Here is a 15003-nt window from a genome sequence, read left to right on the forward strand (position 1 = left end):
TTAAATTCTAGAATCTTATCTTGTAGTTTCTTGTTAGTTAAGTCATTTTAAAAATTAAATCTTTTTCAAAATATCTTTTTCTTAAAAATCTTATCTTTTTATCTTATCTTTTTCAAAATTTTATCTTTTTCAAAACTTTGATTTCAAAAAAATATCTTATCTATCTTCTTATCTTCTTATCTTTTTAAAATTAAAATTTCAAATCTTTTTCAATCAACTAACTAACTTTTTGTTTGCTTCTTATCTTTTTCAAAACCAACTAACTACTTTCCCCTCTTTAATTTTCGAAAATATCTTATCCCTTTTTCAAAAATTCTTTTTAATTAATTAAATATTTTAAATTTTAATTTTAATCTTATCTTATATTTAATTTTCGAAAATTACTAACCCTTTTTCAAATTATTTTCGAAATTCTCCCTCTCCTTTCTTCTTCTATTTAATTATTTAATTACTAACACTTCTCTTCACCTCTCTTCATCTAAAAATCCGAATTCTTCTTCATTCTTCTACTCCCTTCTTTTTCTACTAACATAAAGGAATCTCTATACTGTGACATAGAGGATTCCTCTTTCTTTTCTTGTTTTCTTCTCTTTCATATGAGCAGGAACAGGGATAAAGGCACTCTTGTTGAAATTGATCCAGAACCTGAAAGGACTTTGAAGAGAAAATTAAGAGAAGCTAAATTACAACAATCCAGAAACAACCTTTCAGAAATTTTCGAACAAGAGAAGGAGATGGCAGCCGAAAATAATAATAATGCAAGGAGAATGCTTGGTGACTTCACAAAGCCAACGTCCAAGTTTGATGGAAGAAGCATCTCCATTCCTGCCATTGGAGCCAACAACTTTGAGCTAAAACCTCAGCTAGTTGCCTTAATGCAACAAAACTGCAAGTTTTATGGACTTCCATCTGAAGATCCTTATCAGTTTTTAACTGAGTTCTTGCAGATCTGTGAGACTGTAAAGACGAATGGAGTTGATCTTGAAGTCTACAGACTCATGCTTTTCCTTTTTGCTGTAAGAGACAGAGCTAGAATATGGTTGGATTCACAACCCAAGGATAGCCTGGACTCATGGGATAAGCTGGTCACTACCTTCTTGGATAAATTCTTTCCTCCTCAAAAGCTGAGCAAGCTGAGAGTGGATGTTCAAACCTTCAAACAAAAAGATGGTGAATCCCTCTATGAAGCTTGGGAAAGATACAAACAGCTGACCAAAAGATGTCCATCTGACATGTTTTCAGAATGGACCATATTGGATATATTCTATTATGGTCTCTCTGAATTTTCGAAAATGTCATTGGACCATTCTGCAAGTGGATCCATTCACCTAAAGAAAACGCCTGAAGAGGCTCAAGAACTCATTAACATGGTTGCAAATAACCAGTTCATGTACACTTCTGAGAGGAATTCCGTGAACAATGGGATACCTCAGAAGAAAGGAGTTCTTGAAATTGATACTCTGAATGCCATATTGGCTCAGAACAAAGTGTTGACTCAACAGGTCAACATGATCTCTCAAAATCTGAATGGATGGCAACATGCATCCAACAGTACTAGAGAGGCAGCTTCTGAAGAAGCTTATGATCCTGAGAACCCTGCCATGGCAGAGGTTAATTACATGGGTGAACCTTATGGAAACACCTATAACTCATCATGGAGAAATCATCCAAATTTCTCATGGAAGGATCAACAAAAGCCTCAACAAGGCTTTAACAATGGTGGACGCAACAGGCTGAACAATAGCAAGCCATATCCATCATCTTCTCAGCAACAGACAGAGAATTCTGAACAAAACACCTCTAATTTAGGCAATGTAGTCTCTGATCTGTCAAAGGCCACTTTCAGTTTCATAAGTGAAACAAGATCCTCCATTAGAAATCTAGAGGCACAAGTGGGCCAGCTGAGTAAGAAAGTCATTGAAACTCCTCCCAGTATTCTCCCAAGCAATACAGAAGAGAATCCAAAAGGAGAGTGCAAAGCCATTGACATAGTCAATATGGCCGAATGCACAAGGGAGGAGGAGGAAGAAAATCCTAGTGAGAAAGACCTCCTGGGACGTCCCTCAAGCAAGAAGGAGTTTCCTATTGAGGATCCAAAGGAATCTGAGGCTCATACAGAGACCATAGAGATTCCATTAAATCTCCTTCTGCCATTCATGAGCTCTAAAGACTATTCATCCTCTGAAGAGGATGAAGATGTAACTGGAGAGCATGTTGCTCAATATTTAGGAGCTATCATGAAGCTGAATGCCAAGTTATTTGGTAATGAGACTTGGGAAAGTGAACCTCCCTTGCTCATTAATGAACTGGATACTTGGATTCAGAAAATTCTACCTCAAAAGAAACAAGATCCTGGCAAGTTCTTAATACCTTGTACCATAGGCACCATGATCTTTGAAAAAGCTCTGTGTGATCTAGGGTCAGGGATAAATCTTATGCCACTCTCTGTAATGGAGAAGCTGGGGATCATTGAGGTACAACCTGCCTTGTTCTCATTACAACTGGTAGACAAGTCATTGAGACAAGCTTATGGAATAGTAGAGGACGTGTTAGTAAAGGTTGAAGGCCTTTACATCCCTGCTGATTTCATAATCTTAGACACTAGGAAGGAAGAAGATGATTGCATCATCCTTGGAAGACCCTTCCTAGCCACAGCAGGAGCTGTGATAGATGTCAACAGAGGTGAATTAGTCCTTCAATTGAATGGGGACTACCTTGTGTTTAAGGCACATGGCCATCCCTCTGTGACAAAAGAGAGTAAGCATGAAGAGCTTCTCTCAGTTCAGAGTCAAGAAGAGCCCACACAGTCAAACTCTAAGTTTGCTGTTGTGAGGCCACAACCAAACTCTAAGTTTGGTATTAAAACCCCATATCCAAACTCTAAGTTTGGTGTTGGCAACTATACAACATTGACCTGATCACCTTGTGGCTCCATGGGAGCCACTATCAAGCTATTGACATTAAAGAAGCGCTTGTTGGGAGGCAACCCAATTTTATTTATCTAATTTTTATTTTATTCTATATTATTGTTATTTTGTGTTTTATTAGGTACATGATCATGAGGAGTCACAAAAAAAATAAAAAAAATTAAAAACAGAGTCAAAAAAACAGCAAAAAAAATTCGCACCCTGGAGGACACACAGGCTGGCGTTCAACGCCAGAACAGAGCATCATTCTGGCGCTGAACACCAGAAACAAGCAACATTCTGGCGCTGAACGCCAGGAATGTGCCTAAAGAAGAAAAACTGGTGCTGAACGCCAGTAACAAGCATGAAACTGGCGTTCAACGCCAGAAACATGCTTTACATGGGCGTTGAACGCCCAGAATGTGCACCAATGGGCGTTTAAACGCCAGAATGATGCACGAAGGCATTTTACATGCCTATTTGGTGCAGGGATGGAATTCCTTAACACCTCAGGATCTGTGGACCCCACAGGATCCCCACCTAACATATTCCCACCTTACCTCCTAATCCTATTTTTGTGATTTCTCTTCCCCATGTCACACTTCCCAACAACTTCAATCTCTGAATCTCTCTTCCCAATAAACACTCTTCCCAATCAACCCATCCATCCACTCTTCCCCATAAACCCCACCTACCTTCAAAAATTCAAAACCAATTTCCCACCCATTCCCACCCTAAATGGCCGAATACACACTACCACCTCTCCCTATAAATACCCTTCCATTCTCCTTCATTTTCACACAACACAAACCCCTATTCTCTCAAATAGCCGAACCCACCTCTCTCCCTCTCTACCATCTTTTCTTCTTCTTCTTCTTCTCTTCTTTCTTCTCTTGCTCGAGGGCGAGCAATATTTTAAGTTTGGTGTGGTAAAAGCATAAGCTTTTTGTTTTTCCATTACCATCAATGGCACTTAAGGCCGGAGTATCCTATAGAAAAGGAAAAGGGAAGACAAAAGCTTCCACCTCCGAGTCATCGGAGATGGAAAGATTCATCTCCAAGAGCCATCAAGACCACTTCTATGATGTTGTGGCAAAGAAGAAGGTGATCCCCGAGGTCCCTTTCAAGCTCAAGAAAAATGAGTATCCGGAGATCCGACATGAAGTCCGAAGAAGAGGTTGGGAAGTCTTAACCAACCCCATGCAACAAGTCGGAATCTTAATGGTTCAAGAGTTCTATGCCAATGCATGGATCACTAGGAACCATGATCAAGGTATGAACCCGAGTCCAAAGAATTATCTCACAATGGTTCGGGGGAAATACTTGAATTTTAGTCCGGAAAATGTGAGGTTGGCGTTTCACTTGCCTATGATGCAAGGAGATTAACGCCCCTACACTAGAAGGGTCAACTTTGATCAAAGGTTGGACCAAGTCCTTATGGACATTTGTGTGGAAGGAGCTCAATGGAAGAGAGACTCCAAAGGCAAGCCAGTCCAACTAAGAAGACTGGACCTCAAGCCTGTGGCTAGAGGATGGTTGGAGTTCATTCAATGCTCCATCATTCCTACTAGCAACCGATCTTAAGTTACTGTGGATCGGGCAATCATGATTCATAGCATCATGATTGGAGAGGAAGTAGAAGTTCATGAGGTCATCTCCAATGAAATCTACAAAATAGCCGACAAGTCCTCACCCATGGCAAGGCTAGCTTTTCCTCACCTTATTTGCCATCTATGTTACTCAGCTGGAGTCATCATAGAAAGAGACATTCTCATTGAAGAGGATAAGCCCATCACCAAGAAGAGGATGGAGCAAGCAAGAGAGACCCCTCACGGTTCTCAAGAGATGCATGAGGAAGCTCATCATCAAGAAATCCCTGAGATGCCTCAAGGGATGCACTTTCCTCCAAACAACTATTGGGAACAACTCAACACTTCCTTAGAAGGCTTGAGCCACAATGTTGAACAATTAAGGGTGGAACATCATGAGCACTCCATCATTCTCCGAGAAATAAGAGAAGATCAAAGAGCAATGAGGGAGGAGCAACAAAGGCAAGGAAGGGACATAGAAGAACTTAAGGACATTGTTGGTCCTTCAAGAAGAAGACGCCACTAAAGGTGGATTCATTCCTTGTTCTTTATTTCTTTCTGTTTTCGATTTTTAATGTTGTGTTTATCTATGTTTTGTGTCTTTACTTCATGATCATTAGTATGTAACCATGCCTTAAAGCTATGAATAAAATCCATTAATCCTTCACCTCTCTTAAATGAAAAATATTTTAATTCAAAATAACAAGAAGTACATGAATTTCGAATTTATCCTTGAATTTAATTTAATTATATTGATGTGGTGACAATACTTTTGTTTTCTGAATGAATACTTGAACAGTGCATATGTCTTTTTGATCTTGTTGTTTATGAATGTTAAAATTGTTGGCTCTTGAAAGAATGATGAACAAAGAGAAATGTTATTGATGATCTGAAAAATCATGAAATTGATTCTTGAAGTAAGAAAAAGCAGTGAAAAAGAAAGCTTGCGGAAAAAAAAAAGAAAGAAAAAAAGTGGCAAAAAAAAACAGAAAGAAAAAGAAAAAGCAAGCAGAAAAAGCCAATAGCCCTTAAAACCAAAAGGCAAGGGTAAAAAGGATCCAAGGCTTTGAGCATCAATGGATAGGAGGGCCCAAGGAAATAAAATCCAGGCCTAAGCGGCTAAATCAAGCTGTCCCTAACCATGTGCTTGTGTCATGAAGGTCCAAGTGAAAAGCTTGAGACTGAGTGGTTAAAGTCGTGATCCAAGGCAAAAAGAGTGTGCTTAAGAGCTCTGGACACCTCTAACTGGGGACTTTAGCAAAGCTAAGTCACAATCTGAAAAGGTTCACCCAGTTATGTGTCTGTGGCATTTATGTATCTGGTGGTAATACTGGAAAACAAAGTGCTTAGAGCCACGGCCAAGACTCATAAGTAGCTGTGTTCAAGAATCAACATGCTTAACTAGAAAAGTCAATAACACTATCCGAAAGTCTAAGTTCCTAGAGAAACCAATCATTCTAAACTTCAAAGGAAAAAGTGAGATGCCAAAACTGTTCAGAAGCAAAAAGCTACAAGTCCCGCTCATCTAATTATAATTAATATTCATTGATATTATGGAATTTATAGTATATTCTCTTCTTTTTATCTTATTTGATTTTCAATTGCTTGGGGACAAGCAACAATTTAAGTTTGGTGTTGTGATGAGCAGATAATTTATACGCTTTTTGGCATTGTTTTTAGGTAGTTTTTAGTAAGTTCAAGCTACTTTTAGAGATGTTTTCATTAGTTTTTATGTTAAATTCACATTTCTGGACTTTACTATGAGTTTGTGTGTTTTTCTGTGATTTCAGGTAATTTCTGGCTGAAATTGAGGGACTTGAGCAAAACTCTGAAAAAGGCTGACAAAAGGACTGCTGATGCTGTTGGAATCTGACCTCCCTCCACTCGAAATGGATTTTCTGGAGCTACAGAACTCCAAATGGCGCGCTCTCAACGGCGTTGGAAAGTATACATCCAGAGCTTTCCAGCAATATATAATAGTCCATACTTCATTCGGAAATTGACAACGTAACTTGGCGTTGAACGCCAAGTACATGCTGCTGTCTGGAGTTAAACGCCAGAAAAACGTCATGATCCGGAGTTGAACGCCCAAAACCCGTCATAACTCGGAGTTCAACTCCAAGAGGAGCCTCAGCTCGTGGATTGATCAAGCTCAGCCCAAGCATACACCAAGTGGGCCCCGGAAGTGGATTTATGCATCAATTACTTACTCATGTAAACCCTAGGAGCTAGTTTATTATAAATAGAACATTTAACTATTGTATTAGACATCTTTTGACAGTTTAATCTCTTGACTGTTTAGCCTTTGATTATTCGGTCTCTTGATCACTCAGGGGGCTGGCCATTCGGCCATGCCTGAACCTTTCACTTATGTATTTTCAACGGTGGAGTTTCTGCACACCATAGATTAAGGGTGTGGAGCTCTGCTGTACCTCAAGTTTCAATACAATTACTATTACTTTTTATTCAATTCTATCTTATTCTTATTCCAAGATATTCATTCGCACCCAAGAACATGATGAATGTGATGATTATGTGACGCTCATCATCATTCTCACCTATGAACGCGCGTGATTGACAACCACTTCCGTTCTACATGCAACCAAGCTTGAATGTGTATCTCTTAGATTCTCCAAAAGAATCTTCGTGGTATAAGCTAGATAGATGGCGGCATTCATGAGGATCCGGAAAGTCTCACCTTGTCTGTGGTATTTCGAGTAGGATCCTGGGAATCCGAAAAGTCTAACCTTGTCTGTGGTATTCCGAGTAGGATTCCGGTAATGAATGACTGTGACGTGCTTCAGACTCGCAAGTGCTGGGCGTTAGTGACAGACGCAAAAGAATCAAGGGATTCTATTCCAGCAGGAGCGGGAACCAACCAGTGATTAGCCGTGCTGTGACAGAGCACGTGAGCGTAGTTTTCACTGCGAGGATGGGATGTAGCCTTCGGCCAGTGTGATGCCCCCAAACGATTAGCCATGCGAGTGACAGCGCAGAGGACCATTTTCCAGAGAGGATACAAAGTAGCCATCGTCGAACGGTGAACCCCTATACACAGCTTGCTATGGAAAGGAGTAAGAAGGATTGAGTTGAAGCAGTAGGAAAGTAGGCGTTCTTGAGCCATACAGTATCTCCATTCGCTTATCTGAAATTCCCACCAATGAATCTGCATAAGTATTCTATCCCTTTTATTATGTCTATTTTATTATTAATTTTCGAAACCATAAACCAATTTAATCTGCCTAACTGAGATTTACAAGGTGACCATAGCTTGCTTCATACCAACAATCTCTGTGGGATCGACCCTTACTCACGTAAGGTTTATTACTTGGACGACCCAGTACACTTGCTGGTTAGTTGAACGGAGTTGTGAATTCAACCAGTGCCATAATAATGATTTCATACAAATACAAAGAATATGGATCACAATTTCGTCCACCAATAATGATAATATCATTTATTGTCATAAATATTCAGTTGAATAAATCATTATTACTTTTGATTTGGAATTAAATGATAATAAAATTGGAGATGCTATTTTATTTAGACTTTAGAATTTAATGGATAGTACACTCATATAAATAGTGACTTTAAGGTTTTAGTCTCAATACATCAAAGTTGCCTCCGTAGCTCTTTTTTCATTAGAGGAGTTGTGATTCAGTCTTATTAGAAATACAGAAAGTTCTGATTGAAGAAGATCAAAGAAACAAACTCTCTCAATTATACTCACAAATTCATATATATTTTTGCGCTCTTAGCTATATTTCTTAATGATTTAATATGGATGGTCTTATAGTTGAGGAATCTTATAATTTTCAACAAGTGGTATCAGAGTCGCCATTCATGATTATATTATTGAGAAATAGTTAGTTCTATCTTAATTAATGCTTATTTTTGGATTTAAGTTTATGGGTTCATCTCTCTAACAATTAATCTTACATTATTGAAAATTGATATAGACTATAAAGTCTTATCTTTTCTAAAAACAATGTAATCCGAATTTGTTATCTTTATATAGTGGGAATTATATGTAATTCCATAAAAAATAAGAATTCAATTAAGGTGTTTGTTTGCGTCTAAATTTTATTTGTGTTTCTTTGTTCTTCTAATTATGACAAGTCACTAATAATATATAATACATATCAAATATCATAATATAGTATATGTTATACCATTATATTTTTATAATAACTTCTGGTAAAATAATTAGCCACCCCAAAAAGTCAGATAAAATATCTTAAAAGTTATAAAAATGTTACAAAACACAAAAGTCTTTAACTATGATTTTATCGTTAATAGCTTTATATCTGAAAAAGAATTATCATAATTAAAACTTGAAAGTTAAGACGTGATTACGGTTTGTCACACTTGTACAATTTTTTGTGGAATCTCATATAACAAATTAAGTAAATAAATTAAAGAATTTGATAAAATTAACAAGAGATCTTTTCCCTCCATTATTAAAGTCATAAAAATAATAAGGTTAAGAATTAATATAAATGTGTAATGTGGGATACCAAAAACAAAAAATAAATATGGATTGTATTAGATATTTAGATGAGATATTGAGAAGCTGATATTGCTATTTTTGTTGATTCATTGGCCCATAATACGATGAAGACATAAGCATAGGTATTAGCACAATGTATAGATGTTGAGGGATAAATTGTCGAGAATATCATTGTTGTTTTTTATTATACATAAAGCGGAGATGTGTCGATATCACCATAAACAATCCCTATGATTTAAAATACCAAACTCAGCGTTATCCTCCAACTAACTTGTGCCGTTATATTGTTTATTTATTTATCGTTAAATAAAACCTATACTACACTATATAACAATGGTTTACTTTAGATGCATGGATTTTACTTATGAAAATACTTTCAACTTTTAAGTTAAGAGAATCTATGCTATTAGAAAATTATTAATTTTTTGACCTATTTAAGAGTAATACATATATCAATTATAATTACCAATTAAGCTATGTCACATTAAATAATTTATATAACGATAATCTCATCTTTTGTCATAAATGCTAAATCGAATAAATCATTATTAATTTTGATTTGAAATTAAATAATAATAAAATAAAATATACTATTTTATTTAAACTTTAGGGTTTAATGGCTACTATATTCAAATATAAATAGTGACTTTAAGATTTTGGTCTCTTATCATATCAAAGTCTTCGTAGCTCTTTTTTTATTAAAGGAGTTGCGATTCAATCCTATCAAGAATACATAAAGTTTTGGTTGAAGAAGATCAAAGAACCAAACACTTTCAATTATACTCACGAATTCATGTTTGCTTTTGTGCTGTCAACTATATTTCTTATTAATTTAACATGGATGGTCTTGAATTGAGGGATCTTATCATTTCTAACGTGGTATCAGAGACATCCATGATTAGATTATTGAAAAATAATTAATTCTATCTAAATTAATACTTAATTCTATATTTAAATTTATGTGTTCGTCTCTCTAACAATTAGCCTCACATCTTTGATTAATTGATTTAAATTATAAAGTCTTATCCTTTTTAAAAAAAAATGTTATCCAAATCTATCATCATTATATACTGAGAATGATAAGTAATTCCATCAAGAATAAAAATTTAATTAATGTGTTTTGTTTATGTCTAAGTTTTATTTGTAATTCTTTAATTCTTTTTGTTTTCTTTTGTTCTTCTGATTATGACAAGCCATTGATAATATATGATACATAAATTTCATCAGCAATGTTTTTGTACTTATATTTGTGTGATGTTCTTTTAGTATTCAATAAAAATAAGTATATGTTGTATATTTTTTTTATGAATAAAGATAATAGATCTTAAGCAATAAGAATTAATGGTTGGACAATGAGAATTCCTAATTTAGGTGTTCTATTTTGGGTTTAAATAACTGTTATAAAGTGAATAATCAAAGGAACCTAATCATATCCACTACAAGAATATGGCTGATTAGCTACCACAAAGAGAGTCGTAAAATAATCGCTAATCTGACGCAAAATATAATTTGTGACAGATTAGCTACCGCCTAGCAACTAATACTTTCCTCGCTAATTACAAGTCGCAGATCAGTGAGGCAAACACAATAGTCGTTAATTCATCGTAAAGTCTTTTAGCTACCGAATAGATAGTCGCAAATCCGTCACTAAAATAAAAGCTAATTCCATATAAAAAATAGACTAAAAGGTAGTCGCTAATTAGCGACAAATTCTACTACAGCAGAATCATCGCTAATTTCAAGCTAACTTCGTAGACAAAATGAAATGTTTAGTTAACGCTAATTAGCAAGAAATTTTCCGAACCTAATTTGTCACAAATTGTCCGCTAATATGATCGCAAATCTGTCACAGTTTGTAACAAATCTATAGCTAATCTTTGAAAATTCTTAATTAAATTTGTAGGAATTTTGTCGCTAAACCAAAGTTATTTTATATGAGAAAATAGAATTATGAAGTACTCGCTAATTTGCTAAGAAATAATATGTATTTAATTAGTTGAACTATTATCGCAAATGTCATTGCAAATTCTTTTTAACCTAGTAACAAAAAAATTAGATTTTGTCACGCTTTTAAAACGTGCCAAAAATGCAAAAAATGTAGCGATATCTTTTTACCACGCTTTTAAAGCATGCCAAAAAGTGGAGATACAGCCACGCTTTTAGAAACATGTCACTAAGTTGGTTTTGGCTACGCTTCAAATGCTTGCCAATAAGAGACATACATCCACGCTTTTGAAGGGAGAAAATAAGAAAGTATAAAAATTTGATTTTTTATTGATTTACATAATTATTTACATGCTATAATTATAAATAAAAAAATTACAATTCTATAACAAAACTAATAATTTAATTAACACTGCGAATGTAATGCCAATAAGCCATAACAACTTCTTTGTTTCAAGCTGAAATATGAAGAAAAATGCTTGACCCATTTTTGGCAAATTTACCGAGAAACCATCAATTGAGTGTTGATTACCTCATCAGTTCTGCAAATTACAAAAAGGCAACACAAATCAATAGAAAAATGGGAAATTTTTTGTCTATACATGAGGTTATAGAACTATAAGCCAAACTAACCCATGATGCAAAATTCTACAAACCAATTCATAGAAGAAGATCACCAGAGAAGTAGCAAGAAATTCAACAAAAAAGAAAAGAAAAGAAATTCATAATCATAAAGAATCCAACAACAGTCAAAATCATAGGTGCTGCACTACACTACACATTATCATGTGATTCTTGTTTGCATGCAAAAGAAATTAATCAAGATAGACTGGAAACTACTCTCCCATGCATAACATCTAAGCCATGTCAGAAAAGCCAACAATAGAATGGTTAGAACTTGATATTTAACTATATTTTAAAAAAATTATTATGAAGTTCAAAAGAACATACTTTACAGTGTTCATAGCTGCCAAAACTTCATTCATAAGGCCAATTCTCTTGTCTGTATATTGTAATCCTTCCTTAGACAACTTCTGCATTCTACTTATGATAAATATCTGCTCCAACAAAATGCAACATTAAATTCAGGGAATCTTATAAAATTAATTCAAGTTTTTTAGTATGGTTAACAACCCACACTATTAGCTTATGAATGAATTTCTTAAAAAATAGTTTTATATCCATTACCACCTCAGTACATTAATGCAAAGAGACTAGAGAATAAAAGATATGCAGAGAGGAACAGAAGCAGTATACTGTAATAAGAGTGCATTTCAACTAAATAGATTCAAAGCAGTGTAGGGGTAAAACAAACTAGAGAAACCAGGTGAACTCCTGTACCTTAACGGAAACATAAGGACTAGCATCAAAGCGCCCAAAAGGGAAACAACACCTAGTTGTTGATAAACAAGAGGTAATGCGGAACAGAGCTGACCACAAAGTATGAAGTGACTGGCATATTTGCTGTTTGGGTAAAAAAAATCCAGACGTTAATTGCAAAACAGCAGTATTAAAACATCAAACATATTCAGATAATGTTTGTGGCACAAGAATATAGAAAATGCATAAACCCTGGAATTAAGCTACAGTAGTACAGTGACTAAATTGATCACAAGCTAACCTCTCTAATGACATCATTAAGACCAAGACAGAGGCCTCCACAGGTAACAATTGCAACCTTTACTTCTTTTGGTTTATAATATATCTTTTTCCGCGGCCCAGTTCGATGAACCCTAAAATGAGTTCAATATCTCTCAGCACATATGCTAATATGATAAAATAAGATGAATTACAAGACTTAAAAAGATATTAAAATCAAAAAGCAGATGTAAGCAACTATTTGGTAAAAGAAATTTATCCAAATCTAGTGAAAGCAACACAAAGTCCCAATCATGATGAATAAAAATAGTAAAAGAAATTGGCAACAAGGCAGTATTTATTTAAGTATGAATATAGAGTGCAAAAAAGCCAATTATTCTTTTTGAAATTAAAAGACAAAAATTAGATATTTATTCCATAGTAGTGGCATGATTGCTTTCGTACCAAAATGTTAATTAAAATATAAATTTAGACTGACAGAGAACAATGAAGAACATAATACCTCCTTTTTTATTTTGGTCTGAACTGGTTGATTAGTTTTAACAATTTCTTCTACAATTTTAAAACATTTCAAACTTAACTACAATAGCATCAACACATAATGAACAATAATGTCTTGACAGTTATAAAACAATGAAGAAGTTTACCAATGCGATGCTGATTAGAACTGGAGAAAAAAAATCACCAGAAGCAGAATTATACCCAAAAGATGCTCATCTACTTACAGCAACTTGACTTAAAAAATGAGCAGCAGTTACTCCTTTTACAGTGTTTCCTTTTACAGCAACACTGGCGCAATAACACATGCATTTTCACAAACACATAGAGAGCAACAACAACAAGAAGGAGGAATGATAAGTACCTTGAGTTATTTGGATCCTGACCTGAAATTAGCACAATCAGCCGCACCAAGCCACCATTTTTGAAGTTAGTTCTACATCCCTGCAATGATCGAGAAAATAATTAAACTAAATATAAAATAGACAATGGCTTCCTTAAATTAGATCAGGCCATTTCAAAAGCCAATACACATTCAGAAATAAAACACATTCAAAAGCTAAAATCCCCAAATTAACCGGGACAACAATGGCATCAATTCCAACAATACTCCAGTAACAGCGGCATCGGTAGTCCCAACAACAATGACCATGGTTGCAGGCAAAATAGAGAGTTCAAATTCAATGGAATCGGAAATGGAAACAAATTCAATGGAATTGGAAATAGAGATAGCTTACAGTGAAATAACAAAGCAGTAACAACAAGGTTTCCAGGCAGCTCCAGTGGCGGTAGTGGCTCCACCAAAAATTTAAGAAAACAGGGTAATGGAACGGCAGCAGCTCCGGGAAGGTATAGCTCGATGGCGGACTTCACCCACGACCAGAGGCATGACGGCGAAGCCTCCAGCAGTGGCGACAAAATGCGCGACAGTGCCGGTGACTTCGCACAGCACGACGGCGACGGGACTCCCTCTGCCGGCAGTTTCCGCGACAGCTTCGTTCGTCACTTCTCCTCTCTCGCAGCTTCGATCTCTCGCTTCCTCTGGCGCGCTTGCTTTCTCTCCCTCTGCGAACAGCGACGGCAACAGCGTGGAGTACGGCGGCATGGCGCAACGGCAGCGGTGAAACGGGCTTGATGAAGGCAGAACGGCGACGGCGAAACTGACAGCAGCAAGACGCGGCGGTGACGACATCTTCCTCTCTCACAGGCTTGTGCGTCGCTCTCTCACTCCCTCCGTGATGGCACAGCGGCAGCGAGGTGGTAGTAATGCCCACCGCACCCTCTCCGTTTCTCTCTCTTCCCTCTTCTCCACATCTTCTTCCTTCTTCTCGGAACCCCCTCTTCTTTCTTTTCCCTTTCTTTCTTTTTTTCCCCTTCCCTGATTCTGTTTTCTCCCTTTTCTTTCTTATTTTTCATGTGTGTACGGCGGTGAGGATAAGAGATGTGAGGGTTAGGGTATGAGCAAAATTAGGGTTTTTGATTTTCAATTATAATTAGAAATTAGAGATTTTATAAAAGAATTTGAATATAATAGATATTTAGGTAAAATTAAAGGGTAGAATAATAATTTTAAAATTAAATATATTCTATCAAAAATATTTTAAAAATATTATTTATCAATATATTGTTGAGTTAAAATAATTATTTTTAATTTAAATTATAAAATAAACAAATTAATTATACTTTGTAAAGTACAGTTTAAATCTGAAATATCAATTATTTAATTTAAATAATTTAAATTTATTATTTTTTTTATTACCAAAACTTGATTTCGAATTATATAAAATAATCAACTTCAATAATACCAAATATCCAATTATATTAAAGATAATATAAAAAAATTTTAATTAATTTAAATTTTAATTAGGGATAAGTATTGTTTTGATCCCTAAAATTTAGGAACGGAATTGAAATCGTCCCTCACATTATTTTTTTTATTTAGAATCGTCCTAAACAT

Source organism: Arachis stenosperma, chromosome 10 (assembly GCF_014773155.1).
Source record: "Arachis stenosperma cultivar V10309 chromosome 10, arast.V10309.gnm1.PFL2, whole genome shotgun sequence".
Lineage (NCBI taxonomy): Eukaryota > Viridiplantae > Streptophyta > Magnoliopsida > Fabales > Fabaceae > Arachis > Arachis stenosperma.